General features: G+C 44.0%; 1 protein-coding gene across 7 annotated transcripts in view; it reads left to right on the top strand.

Annotated features, from left to right (window-relative positions):
* The window catches only part of LOC140185265 (engulfment and cell motility protein 2), a 228,658-nt gene that overhangs the window by 29,170 nt on the left and 174,139 nt on the right, over window positions 1-25,349 (top strand). The window contains exon 1 of one of the 7 annotated variants that reach the window (XM_072238695.1): window positions 5,665-5,727. The exons of the other annotated variants lie outside the window; for them this stretch is intronic. The gene's annotated coding sequence lies outside the window, so the exon portion shown is untranslated. Of the gene's footprint in view, window positions 1-5,664; window positions 5,728-25,349 lie in introns of those variants that run through there. 7 annotated transcript variants of the gene reach the window in all.

Genomic DNA, 25,349 nt, shown 5'->3' with positions numbered 1-25,349 from the left:
TGAGTGTTTCCAGCATTTTTCTGTTTCCATTTTAAATTTGGTATATCTGTTGATTTGTTTCTTTGGGAGTGGGGGTGGGGAGCTTGCACCTTTCTGAGAGTACTCTAACCAATTAATGACTTCGGAAGAGTAGTCAGTGTAATGTAGCAACAGTTTAATACAAAACCAAGCAAAGAGTTGTCAAATGTGACTGGGTATTCTGATGAGAGACACAAATACTGGTCAAGAAGCCAACCTCCTTGCTACTTAGAGCAATGCTGTAGGGACATTCATTTCCCATTTGGGGGAAAAAACAGGGTTCTATTTGATAGATCTCAGTTGAAAGTGTCACCTGTGACTATGCAGCAATGTACCTGTCTGTCTTATTGAAGTCCCTGCAGGCTCGAACGGACCTGGCCTCCACTCTGTGAACTAATACATCATTTTTTACTGTGTTGTGTCCAGCTATGTACCCGAGCAAATCTACCTTGCTGTGGGTTTTAATTTGCTTCCATGACAAAAAACAGTAAAGCTCAAGCTGTGATTTCATCACAGTTGCTATGGCTTTTAGTCATTGTAATATTCGATAGAGGAAAAATGTTATAATTCTGTCCAAATAATGATAAGTGCAATTGTTATTACTGGCAGAGAGATGATAACTAGAGAAATAGATTTAAAAAAAGATTAACAAAGATCTGTGCAGCAGAATGCTATATCTGGAAAATGCCCCTGAAGAGAGAAGGGTGGTTGGAATCAAATTATTTAAAAACAGCCAAAAAGCAGTGGATATTTATTTGAAAGGAGATAATTGCATTACTGTAGGAAACTGCAGGGGAATGGTGCTGATTGGATAACTCTCAAACATTAGTATGGCTGTATATGGGCTCTTTCTGTTCCCCGTGATTCCACCAACTACCTGTGCCAGGTGTGAACTTCTTCTCATCTCTGTCCTTTCCAACCTGCATTCCGTTGCCAGAGGTACTCTCATTTGATTTGGAAAAATTTTTAAAAAAGCTGCAGATAGTAGAAATCCTGAAATGAAAATGAGCTGGAAAAAACTCAAAAAGTCACGTAGCATCTGTAGCTCTATTGACGTGTCTGTGACCTGAAGCATGAGCTTGGGTTTCTCTTTTCCCATATGCCTCATAAAAGTGTTACAAGTACTTTGTTCTACTTTTGTGTTCATATTATGATAAGTCTGCGTGCTATCAGCTTGCATCAACCACTCTTCAATTATCTGAGTGGGTTTATTGGAAAGCCAATATTGTTTCAACCAGAATGCATCTTGTGATCCTATTCAGACCCTGCTGATTCATTCATCTGTTAGTGAGTTTTTTTGGGTAGATGATTCGTTTACACTTAAATGACTTTGGCCACCAGACTTCTATTTGATAAAGTACTGTGGATTGAGTCCACAATGTGCTTCCTAAAAAGGTGTGAATACCAGATGCTTCTGGTGCTGTAGTTTGACCAGATGCTGTAGTTTTGAAGACGGTATTATCTATACTTTATAAATATTAATTGTCTTCTGTGTTAGCACATAGAATGCCAAATAAATGTATTGTGGATTTAACTTGCATTCCTAAAGGCTGTGGATACCAACCCAGACATGGCGTCGGAAGGAAAGGAGGTGTGATGTTTTGTATGTAGCTTCAAAAGGAAGCATTGTCTATGCATTGTCTATAACTTTTTAAGTAGTGATTGCCTTTGTGTTTAGCATATAAATATCGAGCCCACATTGGGCTAGCAGACCTTTCTACCGAAAGTGTCTCTGTCCATGTGATGCCTGCTGTACCTTGTTGTGTTGAATAAAGAAGCTGCTTTGTATCTACCAGTGACTCTGTCTCTCCATGATTTCATCCACGCTACAACATCATCCTTTTTAGTTGTATCACACCTTCTACTTTTCTTGATAAACTTTGTCCATGACATCAGTTCACATGGGTATACAAATTTAGTAATGTTTGTTTTTTTGCAGGTTGTTTGAGGACTTGCTTGCTGGGGTTGTATATTGTGTGGATGTGAAGCTCGACATAACAGATTGCTCATAAAAACAGGGAATGCTGGAAATCTTCATCAGATGAGGCATTGTCCAGGGAGGAAGGATATGAGTTTCGTCCAAGCCCCGATTGTAGGCTCAGATTCCAGTCTGCGCCATGTTGAATGAGGCTGTGATGCCTTCATTTGTAGGAGGGCAAGGGGGTTGAAAATGGAAAATATCATGTCTCAGACAAATCAGAGATGATGTCAGTAGTCTGGAAACAGCCTGCTTGCTCATCTGGTCACCATAGAAACATGATTTGGCATATGTCTGCTATAGTGGCACTGGGCATTGGTGACACTGAATGGAACGTGGGGGGAGCTGGAGTAGTGTCATGCTGCATCTAGTCTTGTTGCCTGTTTAGGTCAAGGAGACAAAATTGTGACAAATTTCTTTTAACCGTTTCCCCTTCACTATCCCAGTGAAGTCAGGTGTTTTGTGCTTTAGGCTTCAGCACTGCACTAAGCCATTACTTTCTCTGGCAAGTTATTAGAAGTTCCAGAAGGTAAATATTCTTTCAAAAGCACGGGTGCGAGCATGAAAATTTGCTTGTTATTGTGTGACTGAAGTCACCAGAAAGAAGTACTGGTAGATATGAAGCGGTCTCTTTATTTAACAAAATGAGACAGAACATGCATCATATTGAGACCCCTTTCGGAGGAAGAAGGGCTGCCTGACCCAACACTACACGACATCTGATATGCTAAAGATCAAAGGACAATTCCATATTTACAGTACCTCCTTTGTACTACACTCCACCTCACACCTTCCTCTTTGCACCCACACAACAGACACCCAGATAACAAATTTAATCAGCATTGTCTGGTCTTCTAATTAATTGGTGTCTTCCAATTGACTGTTTTAGGAACCCACTGTTCAGAGCTGCATTTTAGTTTTAATCCGCAGTTTATATTCTAACCTGAAGACTGGTGGCTGAAGTCAGTTGCTAAAATAATTTGCCAGATGTGCTGACTCCAAAAATCACTCTAACAGCCTCTCTTCTTGGCCCTCCTGAACAAGAATAAATTGTACCAGGAAAGGCCAACCTTAAGGAGGGCCTACTCAACTAGGGCATCAGAAGTGCCCTACCTCAGGATTCCTCCCATTTACTCTATGGATGCACCACGAGCCTCACCCAGGGGCGGTACACTTGGCGACATAACCAAGTTCTCAGACAGCTAGCATCAATCTTGGAACAGGCGAATCACCACAAATGCTGTCCCACAAATATCGGCAGGAAATGTCCACATTACACAATTTGTACCAGCAGGCCAACCTCCAGAGCACCATATAACATCAAAAGATGTAAGCCTTCTGCAGGTTGCTCGGGATTGGAAAATGGACGTGGACTTGGATAAAAAGCTTGTGTTTCCCCCAGACATTGCAGCTACAACACTCCGGCCAGACATGGTCCTGTGGTCCACAACATGGGAAGATGGTGTCGAAGAAGCTTATGAGAGGAGAAAGACCAAGTACTCTGAACTGGCAACTGAAGCTGCCCAGAATGGCTGGAAGACCAAGATTTTCCCTGTAGAAGTGGGATGCAGGGAATTCGTTGCTACGTCTACGACCAGTCTATTGAAGAAGATATGGATGAGGGGTTACTCTCTCCAACAAGCAATCAAGTCCTTGTCAAATGCAGCAGAAGAAAGCAGCAATTGGATTTGGATTAAAAGGAAAGACAACAACTGGGCTGCAAGATGAAGACAGGAGGGTATGGAACTGAGGTGGGTGTATCTGGGATGCCAGGTAGCACCATTGAGCCCTCTGGAGACGTCGTGGGCTTATCAACGAAACGTCAAAGAAGGAGGGTGTCCACCTGATGACCCCGATGACGTACCTACCCTCCCTCCTTGTCACCACTCCAAACCCACTGCCAACATCGAGAGTGTCAACTTACCATAGGGATTGAAACATCAAGTCCTAGTAACTCTACTAATGTACACCTGCATCTACCCCATCATCCTGAATGGCTACCTGCAAAACACTAAGTAGAGAGATTGTTCCAGAAATTTGAACAACAGCCTTTAAAAATGCAGCTTTGTTTGCATGCCTGTTGGCTCTTTCCCTGCTGGCCGATTGCAGCTTAACCACATTCCTGGTCTTCACTCCTTCATTCTCTAACAGCTAAAACTCTCCCTTTCCAGGGACACCAGCAAGGAAAATGTATCAGGCTCTCAGACCATCTCATCAATGTACAGGAAGGGCTTGGGGTGGTCCCTATTTGAATGATTGCAAGGATCTGTCCCCGGTGGCACCTCCTTCTGAACTGTCCAGTGGATCACTGGTCCAACTGCTCATTTGTATTCACTCCCCAGTCAGGCTGGGCACGACTACCTTCAGATGCCTTGTGCAATCTTTCTCAGTCTGCCATGCCATGGAAGTTGTGGAATCTGATGTCTGTGCTGTAAGTTGGATCCCTTCCTATTTATCTTCCTCAATATCTTTTCTATTTTGTGCTATTCAACTAATCACCTACCTTCAGCATCCAGCCTGCGTTATGGAGAACCATTCCCATTCCACTTTAACACGGCTTTCTGTCAGGCTCTCGGTATCTACTGCCTTCGCATTTGCTGTGGATCTGCTTCCATCAGCTGTGGTCAGGTCTGAAGTGGCCGGCTGGTGTTCATCTCTTAGATTCTTTGTAAATACACAGTTACTGGGTGCACTTGATCCCTGTCTGTGGGAGCAACAAGAAAGTGAGTCTTGAAGTTTAGTCTAAGCCACATGTTTCCACTGGCTGCGTCGCCGTGTGTCTGCGCAGAAACAAGTATCATTCGTTAAAAGTACCATCCGGGGGCAAACCATGCCCTTTCAGGCAGCACCCTCACCGTGCCGGTCACCCAGCTGTGGGAGGACTATCTCCTTTCCCTCCAGCTCTCTCTGATCAGGAACGTGCTGCTGTTGATTTGCTTGGTCCTTTAGCACTTTACCCTGGTTACAGTAGTCCTTCACATCTCCATGTAATGTCACTAACTTGGCAGTTGTAGTTTCTTCCTGTACACTTGTAATTTCTGTAGCTTCGTGTTTTTCCGCTGCCCTCCTCACACTGATGTCTGCCCAGTCGTTCCCTGTCTGCTCCTTGCTATCCCCTTTCCGGTGACCCTTTACTGTAATCACCTCAGGCAGCTGCACTAATTCTAACAGCTCCTGACTGTGCTCGGACCCTCCCCTTGGGGTCTTCTGACATGCTTCCCGCACATCACCCCGTCTCTCCTCCCTGCTTGGGGCTGCTGTCTATACTGGGCCATGTTAGCTGCTTTACAGATCACACATGTTCACTGTCCCTGTTATTTATCCTTTTCCTGAGTCTATGATCGCTCCTGCCTTATTCAGTGTGTCTATCCTCAGGATAGTACCTTCATTGTTTGGGCACACCCAAAAATCTACAGGAAGCTGCACTTCCTCAATCTCAAATACCTAGAGTTTACTTCTCTCTGCCCTCATTGTTTCACCTTCCGCACTGGTAATTTAAATCTCCTCTCTAGTTGTGGGCGAGGGTAGATCAGTTATCGATACTGATGCTCCTATGTCCAGTAACATTTCACATTGCCGACCCCCTAATAAGCCTCTTGTATACATCCAGGGATGACCACCACTGGCAACAGAGGCTGCCGTCAGCCATTCATATGACCTCACCAGCTCTATAATCTGGTCGGCAGCCAACTCGGAAAGAGAGGGCGCTGCTGCATGTTCAACCTGCTTTGGTGAGTGACTTTCATATTTTCCGCTGTTTTGAGGACACTGCATCCAACCATGGCCTGAGAAGCCACAGCTGCAACAAATCATCTCTTTACCCTCCCACGTCTATTCCAACAGTTCCTTGCTATGTGCCCCGGCTGCTGGCAGACAAAGCAAGTTCTCTGTGATGCCTCGACAGACACATTCACTACAGCCACTTTATGACCCCCCCCCGCCCCCTGCCCGGTCTATCTTCACTTGCCCATGACACTAATGTTGGGTAGGTTGATCCCACCCCTATCACCAAATCTAAAACTTCCTGGTGAGCTGAGCTCAGGCTTTCCTTCAGGAAGACTGGGTCATCCCTCTCTGGATTATCCAACCCTGAATATTCCTCATACACTCAATATTTACCTTCTGCATATTCCATGGCCGGCCTCTCTGAATCACTGATATTGTCATTCCCCAGTTAGTGTCACTTCTCCCCAGTCACCGCATCACTTCCCCTTTAACAAAGCACACTCCCTGGGCCATACTGTCCCATGTATCCCCGGGCACTTCACTTTTACTGACACACGTATATCTTTGGGGTGCATTAGGTGAATTTCAACTGCTTCCTCGAGCTTGCACTAGAATTCTGCATTCCTGCAGGCAACCTTAAGTGAGGGCAGTTCTGACAAAATGCTCTGCTTCTCCCCAGGGGTGAAGATCATAATCAAGGTCAAGAGTTTGCTTGGGTGTCCATCTGACATTGCTTGACCTCAATAGGTGCCATCCTGACCAATATATCTGGGTCAAACCTCTCCCTGAAATATGTCCACACTAATTCCCACATTGCACAAAATATAAATGACAGGTACAAGTTAAACAGTACACGCTTAAAACTGCAAAGTAGGTACTCCGCGATCTGCCTCTTGTGCGTCTAAACTCATGATGTCTGCTGTATTCCTTTGCATCTGTTACATCAATGCACAAGCACTTGCAAACGAATATGCTAAAATGTGGTTCCCAGAACAAGTGTACACACCCCCACTGGTGTCCTGAACCTTCAGTAACCACCCTTTGCAGTTGGTGGTCCCATCTCACCAAATTAACACACAAAGTTTTGTCTCTTACACACGGACACGCACACACTCACTTTTATATCTACCGGTTCATCTCTTCGCCATGTTCATGATAGCTTGTGATCCTGTAGTCACCGACCTGAACAGATCTAAGCGTGAGTGCTAATTTTAAAAATGTCACCCACTTAGACTGCTGAGGTCACTGGCCACGCAGTGGCTTGCAAAGGCATCCCAGACAAACCCTCAATTGTTTTTGGGTGAATGAAGTCACCACGGAGAAGTACTGGTAGATATGAAGCAGTCTTTTTATTCAACAAAATGAGACCGAACAGGCCTCATATTGAGACCCCATTCGGAACAAAAAGGCCTACCTGACACACTACACGACGCTCTGTATGCTAAAGATCAAAGAACAATTCCATATTTACAATACCTGCTTTGTACTACACACCATCTCACACTCCCTTGTCGCCCAAATAACCCAAATAACAAATTTAATCAACATTGTCTGGCCTTTTAATATCTGTGGTATCTTCCAATTAACTGTGGTTCATGGTTCTTAGGAACCCATTGTTCAGAGCTGTTTCTTAGGTTTTATCCGTGGTTCATATTCGAATCTGAAGATAGTTGCTGAAGTAATTTGCACTCTAACAATACTCACGAATGCACAATTTGTAGAAAACTTTGTTTTTCAATTCCACATAGCAAATCTTTAATGGAGCATAAAATGCTAAAAATACATTGACCTCCATTCAGAGTAAAGTAAAGCAAATTTGATTATCAAAGTACATAGGCAAGTGTGTCACCGTATACAGCCACGAGGTTCATTTTTTTCTGATGGCATACTTAGCAAATCTGTAGAACAGTAGCTATCGCGGAATCAATGAAAGGTCAACCAGAGTGCAGAAGACAACAAATTGTGCAAATGCAAATATAAATAAATAGCAAGAACATGAGATAATGAGAGAGAGAGTCCTTGAAAGTGAGATCAGTGGTCATAGGAGCATTCCAATGATGAGGCAAGTGAAATTGAGTGTAGTTTACCCCTTTTATTCAACAACTTGCTGGTTGAGGTAGTAACTGTTCTTGAACCTGGTGGTGTGAGTCCTGAGCCTCTTGTGCCTTCTACCTGATGGCAGCAGTGAGAAGAGAGCATGATGTGGGTGCTGGGGATCTCTGATGATGGATGCTGCTTTCCTACGTCAGTGTTTCATGTAGATGTGCTCAATGGTTGGGAAGGCTTTGCCTGTGACTTGCTGGGCCAGATCCACTACCTTTGGTAGGATTTTCCATTCAAAGGCATTGGTACTTCCATATCAGGCTGTTTTGAAGCCAGTCAATATATTCTCCACTACCCAATAGACATTTGGCGAAATTTAGATTAGATTAGATTATGAGGACACACAGTCCTCTTTTATTGTCATTTAGTAATGCATGCATTAAGAAATGATACAATATTCCTCTGGTGTGATATCACAGAAACATAGGACAGACCAAGACTGAAAAATTAACAAAACCACATAATTATAACATATAGTTACAACAGTGCAATAATACTATAACTTGATGAAGAACAGGCCATGGCACAGTAAAGAAGTTCAAAGTCTGTCAAAAGTCCCACATCTCACGCAGACGGGAGAAGGAAGAAAACTCTCCCTGCCGTGCCCAACCACAGTCTGACCTTGAGTCGTCCGAAAACTTCGAGCTCTGATCAGCCCTCCGACGCCAAGTACTGAGCACCATCTCTATCCGAACGGTTCGGCTTCAGCCTTGGTCGCCAGCAGCAGGCAAAGCCGGGGATTTTGGGGCTTTCCCTCTGGAGATTCTCGATCGCACAGTAACAACGGCAGCAAAACCAGGCATTTCAGAAATTTCTCCAGATGTTCCTCTATGCTTTCACGTCTGTCTTCATCAAATCAGAATTGTCCAAATTTCAGATGTCATGCCAAATCTCCGCAGACTCCAAAGGAAGTAGAGCTGCTGCCGTGCTTCTATGCAATTGCAGTTGTGTGCTGCATCCAGGACAGGTCCTCTGAAGTATTAACACCCAGGGATTTAAAGTTGCTAACTCTCTCCACCTCTGATCCTCCGATGAGGACTGGCTCATGGATCTCTGGTTTCTTTCTCCAGAAGTTTATAATCAGTTCTTGGTCTTATTGATATTGAGTGAGAGGTTGTTGTTATGACACTACTCAGTCAGATTTTCAATCTCCCTCCCTTCTATATGCTTAATATATCCCCTAAATATTTAAAATGAAAACATCTTCTCCCAGAAGTGCTTGTAATTCTATATTCTCTGACTGCAACTTGGGTAAAACAGTTAATTAAAAACATTTTGTTGCAGTGGGAACTGTCTTTTTCCTGTTTTCCCCAGGATTTTTAAAATAATTTTGGTAAGCATTTGTGACTTGTTTTAAGGGGGGAGGGTTTCTTTGTAACTCTGCATTTAGGTTTGTTTAATATGTGCGCTGAAATTTTAAGGAGATAACATATGCCAGGGCTCTGCTTGATGGGTAAGGCAATAGCTTCAACCTACTGAGTTGTGGCATAGTCCAGTGGGGAAAAGTCTTCTGTCTAGGCTTGGGAAGACCAGGCACAAATAAACCTTTTTGGCGAACTACCACCTGTGGGCAAATCGGTTCAGTGGAAGGTTGCAAGTTTGATTTGAAGGATGCCTCCAGTCAGATGCAGTGATACAGTGAGAACTGTGAATGGAACTTTGTGATATCATGGGTGTGGTGGACGTCGTGAAGAAGAGGAGAGGAGCTTTGACTTCCTGCATTCATATTTCCACTTTGAGTGCAAAACTACAAATCACACTTCATTATACTCATTCCTAAATCTCCCTGACAAAATATTTCATGGTTTACATGGTTTACATGGCTAACCCTGGATATAATAGCATAAAGTAAGTCAGTGGTTTCAAATTTTTGAAAGGGGAACTTTTTTGGGCATGAAGTGATTTGCTCGAATGTGAAAATTGAGAGTTAATCCTTGGCTGAGTACAATATCGAATTTTAGACAGGCAGCCATGAAGAAATGATTTGTTGAAGACGTCAAAACCACAAGTCACAGCTCGCTCTACCACCATACAATAAGGCTACTTTCTGTCAAGAACCATTTCCAGGTCATTAATACTACAAAAATAATGACTCTCTGTAATATTATCTGCGGTGTTAATCCAACCTACTGTCATTTCAGTTTGCAGATTTTGTTGTATAAAGGACATCATCCCTCACATTCTCTGTAGCCTCTTCTATGCCCACGTTTCTCTGTGAATTTGTGGCTCAAGGTTCGGGGCTCACATGCACCCCAATGGTCATCGCAACAACAGCCTTGCACTCAATATCAGGAAGACTAATGTGGACTTAAGAGTGTGGACTTCGGGAAGGGGAAATCAGAAAACATACCAGTCCTCAATGAGTGGGGTCAGCAGTGGAAAGAGTGAGCAACTGTAAGTTCCTGGCATCAGCAACTTGGAGGGTATGTCCTAGGTCACGAAACATTGATGCAATCATGGAGAAGGTAAGCTAGCGGCTTCTTTAGGAGCTTGAGGAGATTTGGTATATTACTAAAGGCTTTACAGATTTATGGTGAAGATTCTAACTGGTTTGGAGGCTCCAGTGCACAAGATCATGAGAATCTGCAGATGGGCGTAGATTCAGCTCCACCGAGGACATAACCCTCCCCACCTTCAAGGGCACCTTCATGAGCAGTGCCTCAAAAAAAGCTGCATCTGTCATTCAGGACCCTCACCATCCAGAACATTCCTTCTTCTCATCACTTCCATCAAAGAGGAGGTGGCCTGAAGGCCTACACTCAGTGATTCAGAGATTACTTTTCCCCCTTTGTGCTATAAGATTTCTGACTGGTTATTGAACCTAGGAATATTGCTTCATTGTTCCTTCCTTTTTGAACAATTTATTTTGTATTTTATTGCTTTATTTCTTGCACTGTACTTTTGCCACAAATTTTATGTCATATTTATTATATTACTAACAACTGTTTTCAATTACTTTGGCTCCAAGTGTTGGAATTTTTGAGGATATGACTAAACACATTGATAAAGGAAGAGCCATAGATGTAGTGTATATGGATTTTAGCAAGGCATTTGATAAGGTACTCCATGCAAGGCTTATTGAGAAAGTAAGGAGGCATGGGATCCAAGGGGACATTGCTTTGCGGATCCAGAACTGGCTTGCTCACAGAAGGCAAAGAGTGGTTGGAGACAGGTCACATTCTGCATGGAGGCTGGTGACCAGTGGTGTGCCTCAGGGATCTGTTCTGGGACCCCTACTCTTCATGATTTTTATTTCTGACCTGGATGAGGAAGTGGAGAGATGGGTTAGTAAATTTGCTGATGACACAAAGGTTGGAAGTGTTGTGGATAGTGTGGAGGGCTGTCAGAGGTTACAGCGGGACATTGATTGGATGTAAAACTGGGCTGAGAAGTGGCAGATGGAGTTCAACCCAGGTAAGTATGAGGTGGTTCATTTTGGTAGGTCAAATGTGATGGCAGAATATAATATTAATGGCAAATCTCTTGGCAGCGTGAAGGATCAGAGGGATCTTGGGGTCCAAGTCCATAGGACACTGAAAGCTGCTGTGCAAGTTGACTCTGTGGTTAAGAAGGCATACGGTGCATTGGCCTTCGTCGATGGTAGAATTGAGTTTAAGAGCCAAGAGGTAATGTTGCAGCTATATAGGACCCTGGTCAGACCCCACTTGGAGCACTGTGCTCAATTCTGGTCACCTCACTACAGGAAGGACATGGAAACCATAGAAAAGGTGCAGAGGAGATTTACAAGGATGTTGCTTGGATTGGGGAGCATGCCTTATGAGAATAGGTTGAGTGAACTCGGCCTTTTCTCCTTGAAGTGACGGAGGATGAGAGGTGACCTGATAGAGGTGTACAAGATACTGAGAGGCATTGATGGTGTGGATAGTCAGAGGGTTTTTCCCCAGGGCTGAAATGGCTAGCATGAGAGGGCATAGTTTTAAAGTGCTTGGAAATAGGTACAGAGGAGATGTCAGGGGTAAGTTTTTTACGCAGAGAGTGGTGAGTACATGAAATGGGCTGCTGATGGCAGTGGTGGAGGCGGGAACGATAGGGTCTTTTAAGAGACTCCTGGATGGATACATGGAACTTAGAAAACTAGAGGGCTATGGGTAAGCCTAGGTAGTTCTGAGGTAAGGACACATTCGGCTCAGCTTTGTGGGCCGAAGGGCCTGTATTGTGCTGTTGGTTTTCTATGTTTCCTTCCCTCTCTAGCCCTACATAGAGTTTAAAATCTAACTCTTTGACCCAAGTTTAATGATCTCACCCTATCCCGTTGTCAAATGAGATGTCTGTGAAGCGCCTTCAGATATTTTACTTGTGAAAGCCACTGTATACATAGTTATACATTGTCTTAGGGTAGCACAATGTGTAGCCGTTAGCGCAATGCTTTACGGTGCCACTGATCAGGCTTCAATTGTCGGTGTTGTCTGTAAGGAATTTGTACTTTAATGGGTATTCATTGTCCATAGTTTGGAGGGGATTTTTTGCCAAGCTCAACTTTCTAACACAGCAGCTGACACTTCTAAGGATTAAAGAGTTGTTTATGAGTAAATTAAGCTTCCAACCAATATCCTTTGTTCAGCTTCTTGTCATTGACGGGAGCCTATACTTAATGTGCATTGCAAGCAGTAGTCAGTCTGAAGTTAAAAGGACAACTTTGTAAACAAACACCACTGTCATGAACACAAGTTGCTGGCCCACAGCACAGGGCTGGTTGCTCAGGAGATACCGTGTAAGGCAATGTGGTTATGTTAATCGGCCTGCATCAAACCAGACAACACTGGCTAAGTTATTTAGTTCAACGAAACTTGCAAACCTGATTGCTGCTGTCACCTAGCACATCAGATAGCTGATATACATCAATTGTTGGAAGATTTGTATACTCAGCGAGTCAGCCCTCTCAGCATTAATTGCAAGGTGCTGGGAATTTGTCACCTGAAGATTTTAGACCATCTGTGTGAAGTCACCCAAGTGGAAGAAAAAGTGTAAATGAAAGAGAGCAAAAAAAGTTTTTTAGAAATGATCAAGGGGCAACAGAAAGATGGGTTGAGTTGAACCTATTCCTCTGCCTTTGATTTCTGTGATGGACGATTTGTTCATCTGCAACTCGATATGTTTTTATAGGTTAAAGGAATTGTGCCTGTGTTTCAGAAATCCTTTGTAAATTGAAAATATTTTATAACATAGAAATCTTGTGAGTTTTAATTGTGGCTTAAGAATTTAATCTAAATTTAAATGTGTACCTCTAAAAATAAATAATCTGTTTAAATTACTTAGTTAGCTGGAAGTATCTCCTCATTGACAGGGAAGTAGGCCCCACCACTCAAATAGTGGGCATTGGCAGTAAAACTCTTGGTGGAGGATAAACAGGGAAGTGATCTAACCTTTGAAGAGTAGGTGGCCACAATATAACCTCCCTTTAGTGAGGGTACATGTAGCTATTTATGTCGGATAGGGCTTAAGATCTTTGAGTTGAGAACTTTGTGGACAGAAAACCCAATGCCATCACTGCATAGTCACCCAGTGACCTGTTGGGATTCCTCTGGGTGCTCCGGTTTCCTCCCACGTTCCAAAGATGGACAGGTAGGGTTAATAGGTTGTAGATATGCTATGTTGGTGCCAGAAGCTATGAAGCTAATCTTTCCCCCTCTTTAATTATTTTTAAAGCATTACATGGTAAACAGAGTACTTATTTGTACTTAATGCCTACTGTACTCCCTCCTGTTCTACTCCTCTCCTCCCCACCCCACACTCCCCCTCCCCAGCTTTGTACTGCCTTATACTAGCAAGCTATCATGTTTCCCCCTCAGTGTCGATGCAGAGACTTGACTAGAAACGTCAGATCGCACCCTTTGCTTCCAAGTTGTTAACTGACCTGAATTTTTCCAGGTTTGAGCAGCTGCAGCCACTTTCTCTTCAGAGCATTCCCTCTCTCAATTTTTTTCTCTTCCCTTTGGTAAATACAATGTAATCAATTACAATTGAAAATCTAGACCTTTGATTGCCACAGGAAATGTAAAAATTATTGGAATTGGAAGTAAGACTAGAGGATGCTGGAAATACTCAGTGCTTCAGATTCCATCTGAGAAATGGAGTTAATGATCTGGGTTAACGAGCTGGAGAAAGGTCATCTGTTTTCCTTTCTCCAGTTGCTGTCTAATTTGATGACATTTTCCTGAATTTCTGGTTTTGTATTGAAGTTCTGAATTGGCAGTGCTGAATGGGTTTATTTGGAATAGAATCCTCAAATGCCCTTGGATGAACAAGCCATTCTGTCGCTATGACAATCATACACATGGGAGAAAATTGAGAGATAACCATGGAGATAGAGTGCGGTTAAGTAGTTATTATGTACGTATAACAGACCAGAAATATTGGAAAACCAAAAGTCAAATGAAAGTGTTGAGGTAAATGAAAAGTATTCAAAATTGAATGGGCTGAAGTTTGACAATTTCCCTCGACTACTTCACCGAAAAGATATGGCTGCAGAGATGGAGGATGCATGAATTATAATTTTTCAAAATTTTCAAGACCCTGAAGTAGGTTCAATAAATGGGAGGCGAACAGGTATAAGAAGAAAGGCTTCAGGCTCTATATTATGTTTTGTAACTTCAGAAACTAATTAAAAGAAAAACACAGGAGCCGGGATATGTTTTGGCTACGTAGTTTTTCTTTCTTTTAGTTTTAGTGAAGTGCTCACATGTGATGTAACATAATGACATCTGCCATTCACAAACTTCTGACGTATAATATTTGAGTTATGTATACAAAGAATATTTAAACAATGTATTTACAATATTACTCAGATATTACTGAAATATAAATACACTACGTTCCTCCCTGCTTAGCTATAAATTCCAACTTGATATAGAATGCATCTCAACTTCAATACATAACATAGTGCTCTCTAATCACCATATACACAGTATACTGTATAATACAACTACTATGTAGACATCCACACCATTGTAAATTTTAAATTGTCCCATTCAGGCCTGAAGATTTAATTGCTGTGAAGGATTTCTTACTTTTGTGTGATGTCTTCCTTGACAAGGGGGATCACTCCGCCTGGCAGGAGAGATTTGTGGCTGTGAAACTCTCAAGTTCTGGGGCCTTTTCTGTGCTGGTTGTAGGGGCCAACTCTGGGACTGCAGGAAGTGGTTCTCATAGCTCGGGACACCTTTCTTCTCAAACATTTGATCCTTCAAGACTCCCTGGAACTAGGGGACAGTTTTCTGCAATTTAGGGTGCGTATACAAGCATTTCTCAAAAAGATGGCAACCTGCAACTTTAAGTGAATAGCTCAAAACCAACTTGGTTGGCAGTTTCCAGCTGTCAGTGTACAGTGATGTGCTTGAATAGTGTCTTCCTAATGGTCAGTAGCTTCTGTATGAGATTACACTGTGGTCGTATTTCAGAATGCAACAATCTTTGCAGCTCATTCCTGCAGGGCAAGGTATTAAGCTGGCATAACTGATTTTGTAGGAAATTTAGTTCACAATGACTTTTGAGTAGTACCTGTTTTGTGCGTTTTGAATGTATAAAGAATGAGAAGAGAACTTTATTGCTTAATGGAACTTTGCAGGTCTTGTTACAGTATGCCATGGCATCAGGGGAAGGTGTGTGTAACAGTTTGTTCACTTGAAATCTGTTTCATATTAATTCAAGTTTGAACAAATTGGAGAGTTCTTCCCTCTCCCTTCTTCCTTTTCTTTGATTCTGATTTATTGCAATTTCCTCTTTGAAAATGGACTCCTGCACTGAGTGGTTTTGCCCTTTATCTGTTTAATAGCCTTGACTTTAGAACAAACCTGTTCTTTATTTAGTACACAGTCTCATATCCTGGAGTAAGCCACAAAGCCCTCGAGTCTGCATTACCATTTTTTAACATCATGATGGTCTGACCCTGACCTGAATCACGCGTTCTCAGCCCTTCCTGTTGTTCAACAGTCACTCTACCTTGGCTTTGAATATTCAATATGGTAGAGAGAATTCCAAAGATTCACAGGCCTCAAGAGAAGCAGTTCTACTTTGTCTTCTGTCTTAACTGGATAACTTTTTTAAAACTCTGAACTTAGTTTTAAAAAAAGTTGTTGGATAAATTTGGTGGGTCAAGCAGCATCTGTGGAGGCAAAGAGATGGTTGCGTTTTAGATTGAGAGCCTACTTCAGGGCTGAATGGCAGTAATTCTCTCAAGTATTCAAAACCTAACCCATTTTAATCATGCTCTAAAAGGAATCTGATTTAGCAAAAGCAATTTTTCATTCAAAGTCAAATTTATAATCCAAGTAGGCCACCACATATCCAATTGGCAAAAAGAGGACAAACTGCACAAATAGGGAAAAAAAACACACTACATGAAAGTGAGTCCATAGTGCACAGGTAAGTGAAACCGGACCAGGAGCCCAGTGGCTGCAGGGCAACAACTGCTTGTGAACCTGGCGCCTGGGACCCAAGGCTCCTGCACCCCCCACCCGATGGTAGAAGCAAGAAGAGTGGGAGACTGATCAAACACAGGCATATGGTGCTGAACACCTGTTCGTTTTTCACTCTCATCCTCAACAATTTTAATCTTGCTCAATGCTTTAATCAGCGCAGAATAATGGAGCTGACCGTGGGTTCGTGTTCTGCTACCAGACCTCGATGCAGTGTTCTCCCCTGGTGATGTTATGTTACTAGCCCTTTTCCAGCATCCTTCTGTATACATGTCCTTGATGGTGGGTAGGCTGGTGCCAGTGATGCTCTGGGAAGTTTTGATCAATGTTCCTTAGATTATGAGAACACTCAGTCCTCTTTTATTGTCATTTAGAAATACATACATGCATTAAGAAATGATACAATGTTTCTCCGGAGTGATATCACAGAAAACAGGACAGACCAAAGACTAACACTGACAAAACCACATAATTATAACATATAGTTACAGCAGTGCAAAGCAATACTGTAATTTGATAAAGAACAGACCATAGGCACAGTAAAAAAAAAGTCTCAAAGTCCCGAGTCGATCGACTCCCGAGTCCCCGATAGCAGCGGCAAAAGGGAGAAACTCCCTGTCATAAACCTCCAGGCACCGTCAACTTGCCGATACCTTGGAAGCAGCCGACCCCAGTCGACCCTGAGTCCATCCGTCTGAAAACTCCGAGCTTCCGAGCAGCCCCGCCAATACGGCCTCCCGAGCGCCATTCTCTGCCGAGTGCCTTCGACCTCTCCCCGGCCGCTGAAACACGCAAAGCCGAGGATTTCGAGGCCTTCAGCTCCAGAGATTCTGGTTGCCACACAGTAGCAGCGGTAGCAAAGCAGACATTTCAGAAGTTTTCCAGATGTTCCGCTGTGCTCTCACATCTGTCTCCATCAAATCAGGATTGTGCATGATCCCCTACTTGACAAATAACAGATATTCATCACCGGAGTGGCCGCGCGCGCTGTCATCGCACCACCATCTTCTCCCCCTCGAGCCTTCCTACCCACTGCAGTGCAGTTTCTTTACCATGCAGTGATGCGGCATGTTAGGATGCTCTCCACTGCGCATCTGTACAATGACGTGAGAATAGATGTGCATAGTCCAGCTTTCTTCAACCTCCTCATAAAGTGGAGGCATTAGTAAGCTTTCCTGATTTATGTAGATATGTTCTGGGGCCATGAGAGGTTATACGAGACGAACACTTGGAGGCGTTTGAAAGCGCTCGCAGCTTCCACTGCTGTGCTGCCGATGTACAGAGGGGTGTGAGTGGAGCAAGTTCTCCTGAAGTCAACAGCGATCTCCTTTATCTTGTAGACATAGAGGAAGTGGTTGTTTGCCTATCACCAGGCCTCAAGCTCATCCACCACTTCTCTGTAGGCCGTCCCATCATTGTTGGTGATGAACCCCACCACTGTCGTGTCTTCGGTGAACTTGACAATGTGGTTACTCTTGAGTTTGACTGTGCAGCCTTGTGTGAACGAGTGTACAGCGATGGGCTCAGCACTCAGCCCTGCGTGTTAGGATTGATGGGGAGGGAGGAGCAGTTGTGCATCCTCACTATCTGAGACCTGCTGGTTAGGAAGTCCAACACTCAGTTCCACAGTGGTCATAAAAAATATTGATTCGAATCATCCCACCAATTTCTCAGCACCATTTTCTCATTTGCATAATAGGTGATTCCGAGATTTTCCCGGCGTCTGCAGTCTCTCGTCACTCCACCTCCTTTTCTATTTTCTGAATCTGCTTCCCTGGGTCTCGAACTCCCATGAAGAGAAACACTTTCTCAACTTCTGCTTGATCAAAATATTGTATATTTCAATAAGATCACCCTTTATTCTTTCAAACCTCCGTGGGTATAGATGCATCTTGCTTGTTTTCCTGTGAGTTACAAATGACTTCATCTAAGGAATTAATCTAGTGTCCCTCCTCTGACCTGCATCCAATAGAAGTGTATCTCTTAGCAAATAAAGACTACAGGACAATACGCAGTGGTCGAGTGACGGTCTTGAAAATACTACCCACTTGTAGTAAAAGTTGCCCCAAGCTCTTGCCATAAAGTTAAACATTATATTTGCTTTCCTAATTACATGCAATATCAATGTACTGACTTTGTTTCGGTCTTGAGGATACATAGATATCAGATACTCGAACTCTCCCCCCCTCCCCCACTTAACCAGTCTATTTGCAGCCTTATTTACTTCACAATTGGCTTTCCCACCAACATTTGTATGACAGGCAAAATTCGGAGTAACACTTTCCACTTTACGAACTCATTAATGTAAATTTGAACACGAGGAATACTGCAGATGCTGGAAATTCAAGCAACACACATCAAAGTTGCTGGTGAACGCAGCAGGCCAGGCAGCATCTCTAGGAAGAGGTACAGTCGACGTTTCAGGCCCGAAACGTCGACTGTACCTCTTCCTAGAGATGCTGCCTGGGCAACTTTGAAATGTAAATTTGAAATGCTTGCCAACCTGAAAAAGGTCAATTTATCCTGAATCGTTATTTGTTAGTTAGCCAGTCCCCTCTATCCGTGAGTTCTTATTTTGTGTAGTGCTTCACTTTTTTGTGGCACCTTGTTCAATGATGGGCTGTTTTATTCTCAAGAAGCTGTATAATTTTTGTCGGATGCTATTTTACCTTCATTGAATTAGTCAACATATTTGTATGACGATTTTCTAAATGCTGTGCTTAAGGTTCCCTAATAATGGATTTGAGTACTTAATGACAAATGAAAGGCCTATAGTTTCCAGCTTTGTTTTTTTTTGTATTTTCTTCTATCAGAAAGTTAGATTGTGATTTCCTAGTCTGCTGGGTCATTTGTGGAAACCAGAGAATTTTGGAGTACTTTAACAAATGCTTTGCCACTTGAGACTCTGATGCAACCTGGGAATTTCAGCATATAGCCCACTTGATTGGCTTAGTACCTTTCTCTGGAGATTATGATTTGTTTTAAGTTGCTTGCTCGTTTGCTCCATAACCTTCTGTTCTTGTGCAGGTGCTTTTACCATGAAAACTCAGTCCGCTTTATTAGGTACCTCGGGTATCGACTGAGTGCATGTTCATGGTCTTCTGGCGTAGCCTATCCACTTCACGGTTCACTGTGTTGGGTGTTCAGAGATGCTTTTCTGCACACAACTTTCGTAATGTGTGGTTATTTGAGTTACTGTCGCCTTCTTGTCAGCTTGAACCAGTCTGGTCATTTTCCTCTGACCTCTCTTATCAATAAGGCGTTTTCACCCACAGTACTGCTGCTTACTGGATTTTTTTTTGCTTTATGCACCATTTTCTGTAAATTCTAGAGACCGTTGTATGTGAACATCCCAGGAGATGAGCAGTTTCTAAGATGATCAAACTGCCCCATCTGGCACCGACAATCATTCCACAGTCAAAGTCTCTTGGATCACATTTCTTCCCCAACCTGATGTTTGGCCTGAGCAACAACTGAACCTCTTGACCATGTCTGCATGCTTTTGTGCATTGAGTTGCTGCCAGGTATCTTGCCAGGCTGATTGTATCTTTGCATTAATGTACAGTACAGGTGTACCTGATAAAAATGCTTCCGTGTGTATTTGTTAAAAGTCTTAACCATTTCCTTATTTCCCTTTATTCATCGCTGTTTCATTCTCCACCAATTGATGTTTATTTTGGCTATTTTTATCTATATAACTGTAGAAGTTCCACTGTTCATGTTTCTTGTTGGTTGACTGGCATAATCCATTTTCTTGCATTATCCTTTAGTCACCGTTTTGGTTTCAAAATGTTTTCCAAAGTTCTGCCTAATCAGTAATCCTTGTTGAGTTGTTCAGCTTCAACTTATTATTGTAAGCTAGCCATGCTGATTCTTTGTCTGAGGAGAATATATCTTGTATAGATTTATAAACATGAGATTCTGCAGTTGGAAAGAGTAATACACACACAATGGAGGAACACAGCAGGTCAGGCAGTATCTATGGAAAGGAATAAATAGTTGACTTTTCAGGCCGAGTCCCTTCATTAAGACTGGAAGGGAAGATGTGACACTGGTTCTGCTTGCAGGTAGGAGTTCAGTGAGGAGGGATGAAAATGCCTGCCCATTCATCTGCTCCTTCAGCACCATTCAGGGCCCCAAGCAGTCATTCCAGGTGAGGTAGCACTTCTGTGAGTCTGTTGGGTTCATCTATTGTATCTGTTGCTACCGGCTCAGCCTCCGTGCACTGGGCCCGACGTTAATTGGAGGCAGCTTTGTCGAGCACCTTCATTCCAACCACACAAGCAGGATTTCTCAGTAGCCAACCAGTTTAATTCCAATCCCAATCCGACATGTCAGTCCATGGCTGCCTCTACTGTGGCGATGATGCCACTCTAATGTTGGAGGAGCAGCCCCTGTATTCCGTATGGGTAACCTCCAACCTGATGGAGTTCTAGCTTACATTAATTTCACTCCTTCCCCCCTCACTCTTTTTTCATTCCTATTTCTATTCCCCTCTTCCCCCTTCCCCTCACCTGCCCGTCACCTCTCTCTGCACCTCCTCCTCCTTCCGTTTCTTCCATTGTCCACTCTCCATCTTTACATTTTCCACCTATCACCTCCAAGTTTCTCACGTCATCCCACCCATCTACCCCACACCTGGCTTCATTCATCACCTGCCAGCTTGTACTCGTTCCCCTTCCCTCACACTCCCCCCTCCCCGCCCCACCACCACCTTCCCCCTTTCTTTCCAGTCCTGATGAAGGCTCTCGGCCTGAAATGGCGACTCTTTATTCCTCTCCATTGCTGCTGCTGACCTGCTGAGTTCCTCCAGCATTTTGTGTGTGTTTCTCTATATGTACATTTATGGATTTTTTAAAAATTAACTTCTCCATTTCACCTTTTTTAATCTACTTCCTCAACCTCTTTTTCTCATCTGTCTTCATATACTTTGTAATTGCCTTTATTTAAGACATGATTTTCAGACTGAAGCTTATGACTCAAAAAATGTGATTTACTCTCCCCAAGGAAACCTGCACTATGACATCATCATCCCTTTGTCTCAATTGTGTGACTAAGTCTACATCAGCCTGTACTTTGCTTAGTCTTACAACTTACTGTTTTCACCAGTTTCTTAGCACAATATGAATTCATCCATCAGCCTAATTTACTCATTTGACTTGCCTTTCTTACAAGCCCATATTATTCATTAATACTTTGTTCTGCTCTGTAGCTACTACTGGGGGAGCAATAGACCTTTTGCGCCACTGACTTGATGAGTCGGTAATCATTTAATCTGAGATCATTCCATTTTGCATTACTAACCTCCACTGTTTGATTACTAGGACTACTCACTTCCTTTTCCTTTCTGCCTACTGCTCCCACAGTAACCCACAATCTATTTATCTGCAAGTGACTGTTTTTTGTACCTTTTTTATTCAACAGCCAAGTTTTGTGATTAAATTTCCCAATTGCTAAAACCTGAGGGACTGAGTTGTATTCTTCTGGACGTGACAGAAGGCAGTATTTTGTTTTGTCTGCCATAAAGAAACTAAGGGTCAACACGATTGCCAGCAAGAGGTGGAAACTGTAGCAAGATCCAGGGTGAAGTTTGTGTTCTTGGTTAATATTTTGCTTTTCTGCAGCAGCATACGAATGATCTCAAGGGTTTTTGTGCTTGGTGAATGGAAGCATTGTGGCGACCCAATTTCTAGCACACACGAACCGGCGCGCGCCAGCAGAGAGGCCGGCCCCAAAAAGGACGCCAGGCCATCTTCACCAGCAGGGGGGAAATCCCACGCGTGGAAAGGGTCTGCGATTATGCATTCCCCACAGCAGTCCTGCCCAGGGAGGGCGGGAATGGGAAGGCTTTAAAGCAGGCCGCGAAGTTTGAATAAATCTCTTTTATCACAACTCTAGCTCACCGACTACGTGTGGTTATTTTAGTGCTGTGTGTACCACACCGCTACAATTGGTGACCCCGACGGCCCAAATGATACTTGGACCAGAGATGACCGACGCCACATCTGTTCACGCAGTTTCATTAAAACTGCCAAGCTTCTGGACGCTGAGACCTCACTTATGGTTCGAACAAGCAGAAGCTCAATTCCACATTCGGCAGATAACCTCGGAGTCCACCCGCTACTACTACGTGGTGAGCTCCCTCGACCAGGAGACAGCTGCACAAGTTGAGGAGTTTATACAGTCGCCCCCGGAGGACGGCAAATACGCAGCATTCAAAGCCCTGCTCATAAGGACTTTCAGACTCTCACGGACGCTTACTGCACCTGGATGGTTTGGGAGACAGGCTGCCGTCGACATTAATGAACGAAATGCTGGCCCTGGCTGAAGGACACAAACCCTGCCTCATGTTTGAGCAGGCGTTCCTAGAGCAACTGCCCGAGGACATACGCCTGCTGCTGTCCGACGCAGATTTCAGTGACCCCCGGGAGGTGGCGGCCCGGGCAGATGCGCTGTGGGATGCCAGGAAAGAGAGAGGGGCATCCGTCGCACAGATCACCAAGCCGCGTGCCCAACGGCAGACCAGACCAGACCTGGCAGCAGAGTCTACAAAAGCCGGCGATGGGAGTGAGGAGCCCAACAAACAATGGTGCTTCTACCACCAGCGGTGGGGCACAGAGGCCCACCACTGTAGACCACCCTGCAAATTCCTGGGAAACGCCAGGGCCAGCCGCCGCTGATGGCTACGGCGGCTGGCCATCAGGACAGCCTCCTGTATGTCTGGGACAAGCAGTCGGGATGCTGCTTTTTGGTCGACACTGGAGCAGAGATCAGCGTCTTACCTCCAACGAGTTACAACACCCACAACAGAGAACCGGGACCCACCCTGAGGGCCGCAAATGGCAGCACAATACAGACCTATGGCACCCGCACGGTGCGGCTACAGTTCTGCTCCAGCCGGTTCACGTGGGACTTCACACTGGCCGCCGTGGTCCAACCACTCCTGGGGGCAGATTTTCTACGAGCCCACAGCCTGCTGGTCGACCTGCAAGGGAAGCGATTAATCCACGCCAAGACTTTTCAAACGTTCTCCCTGGGTGAAGCAAAGTTGCCAGCCCCACACCTGGACTCCATCACGCTGTCCGATGACAAATTCACCAGGGTCCTGGCGGATTTCCCATCAGTACTGGCACCGCTACAGCGGCCCTACGAGAGGCTGTTAAGGTGATCAGGAACAACGCGTCCACGTTCGTGCTGGACATTGGGGGGAGAGAAGAGGTTTTCACGGTGGACCAACTCAAACCAGCCCATGTGGACTTGGTACAGCCGGTCCGGGCTCAGGCACCGTGGTGCAGGGGCAGACCTCCCAAACAGAGGCTGATCCAGACTGTGGACATTGGGGGATGTATCGCCGGTTCTGGGGGGAGGTTATGTGGCAACCCACTTTCTAGCACACGCGAACCGGCACGCGCCGGCAGAGAGGCCGGCTCCAAAAAGGGCGCCAGGCCATCTTCAGCAGGGGGAAAATCCCATGCGTTGAAAGGGTCTGCGATTATGCATTCCCCACAGCAGTCCCAGCCAGGGAGGACGGGAACGGGAAGGCTTTAAAGCAGGCCGCGAAGTTTGAATAAATCTCTTTTATCGCAACTCCAACTCACTGACTACATGTGGTTATTTTAGCGCTGTGTGTAGCACACCGCTACAGCATCAGTATTACTGGCAAGACTGCTTACTTTGGACCTTAGAAGGGAAATAACAGGTGAAGTAAGTTGGTTTCCTGCACAGGTCTTGCTTGTGGCCTGGTGTGATGCTTAAATCCTATCAGGTGCACAGCAGTGTGTGCACAGTGTGAACTGACTTTTGTCAGTGTTCTAACTCAACCAGAGTGGTGGAGGTGGGCCCAGAAAGAATTACAAGGGCTATGAATACCGTACATCCTCCAGAAAATCTTGCTGTGTAGCTTTTAATTTGACTTGCACTGATGTATAAAGCTATCTGTTTGTACGGCCGTAGATTAAATATATTCCTGTAATCAGTCACCTCTCAGTGGCTGCTGGTATGCCAAGGATTTGTTCTTTCATGGTGAATATAATGAATTTGTGAGGTTGCCAAGGTAATGGCACTCTATCTCAAAGAGAACAGTACTCCTACTGGGCTTGCTTATCGTCTCTATCTGTTTGTGTTTGTTTTTGGTGTGAAATACACACATATGCACAGAGTCTGTCTCTCTGTCTCTCTCCATTGTACATGTGTAGAACGAGTGATGGTAAATGTTTTCCCTCTCATAACATACATAAGGTTGCAAGCTTGCATAGTATAAAGCAGTTCCTACATATACTCTGGTAGTGAAGTAAGCATTTCATTTGCTGTGTGTGGCTGTCTCATCTTTTCTGCTCATTGATTTTTTTTCTCTCTGTGAACAAAATGTGTGTTGATCAAAAATGACAGTGAGAACATGCCCACTAAAATCATCAGCAGCTGGTACAATTTTTGTATTCTTGTTTGTTCGTGTATGTAGGCCGAGCATACAGTATCTGTAAATAAAAGCTCCCCATGTGGAAAAAGCTGATAGATGATCCTACTGAAACATGGAAGGCTGGTCAAGATAAATGCTTGGAAGGTATATATTCCCCCTCGTGGGAGTGTCTAGGGCAATTGTCTCAGAACAATTAGGTGCCCATTTAATACTGAGATCTGGAAGGATTTCTTATTTCAAAGGATTTGTAAATCTTTGGTACTCCTTGTCCCAGAGTGCTTGAATACAGTGCCCTGTAAAAATATTCATTCCCCCCCCCCCCCACCACCCTTTGTTCAAATAAAAGAGTATGACAACCAGGGATTTTGATCAACTTAACTGAGAATTTTAATTTGTGAATCACAAATTTTTTTTCACAGTGGAGCCCAAAGACAACACAGGGTAAATTGTAAAGCATGAAGAACTAAAAATTCAAACGAAGTGGCAACAGTTCAAAAGTATTCATCCCCCTGTGCTCAGTACTTAGTTGAACCAACTTTCACAGCCCTGACAGCTAGTAGTCATTTTGATTCAATTCTGTTAGCTCTTCACAACGTGGTGGAACAAGATTTGCCCATTCCTCCTTGCAAGATTGCTCAAGCTGTGCCAGTTTACTTGGACAGCTGTGGTGGAC

Source organism: Mobula birostris, chromosome 2, assembly GCF_030028105.1.
Source record: "Mobula birostris isolate sMobBir1 chromosome 2, sMobBir1.hap1, whole genome shotgun sequence".
NCBI classification, from domain to species: Eukaryota; Metazoa; Chordata; class Chondrichthyes; order Myliobatiformes; family Myliobatidae; genus Mobula; species Mobula birostris.
The sequence above is the reverse complement of the archived record's forward strand: the minus strand, read 5'-3'. Positions and strand labels throughout refer to the sequence as shown.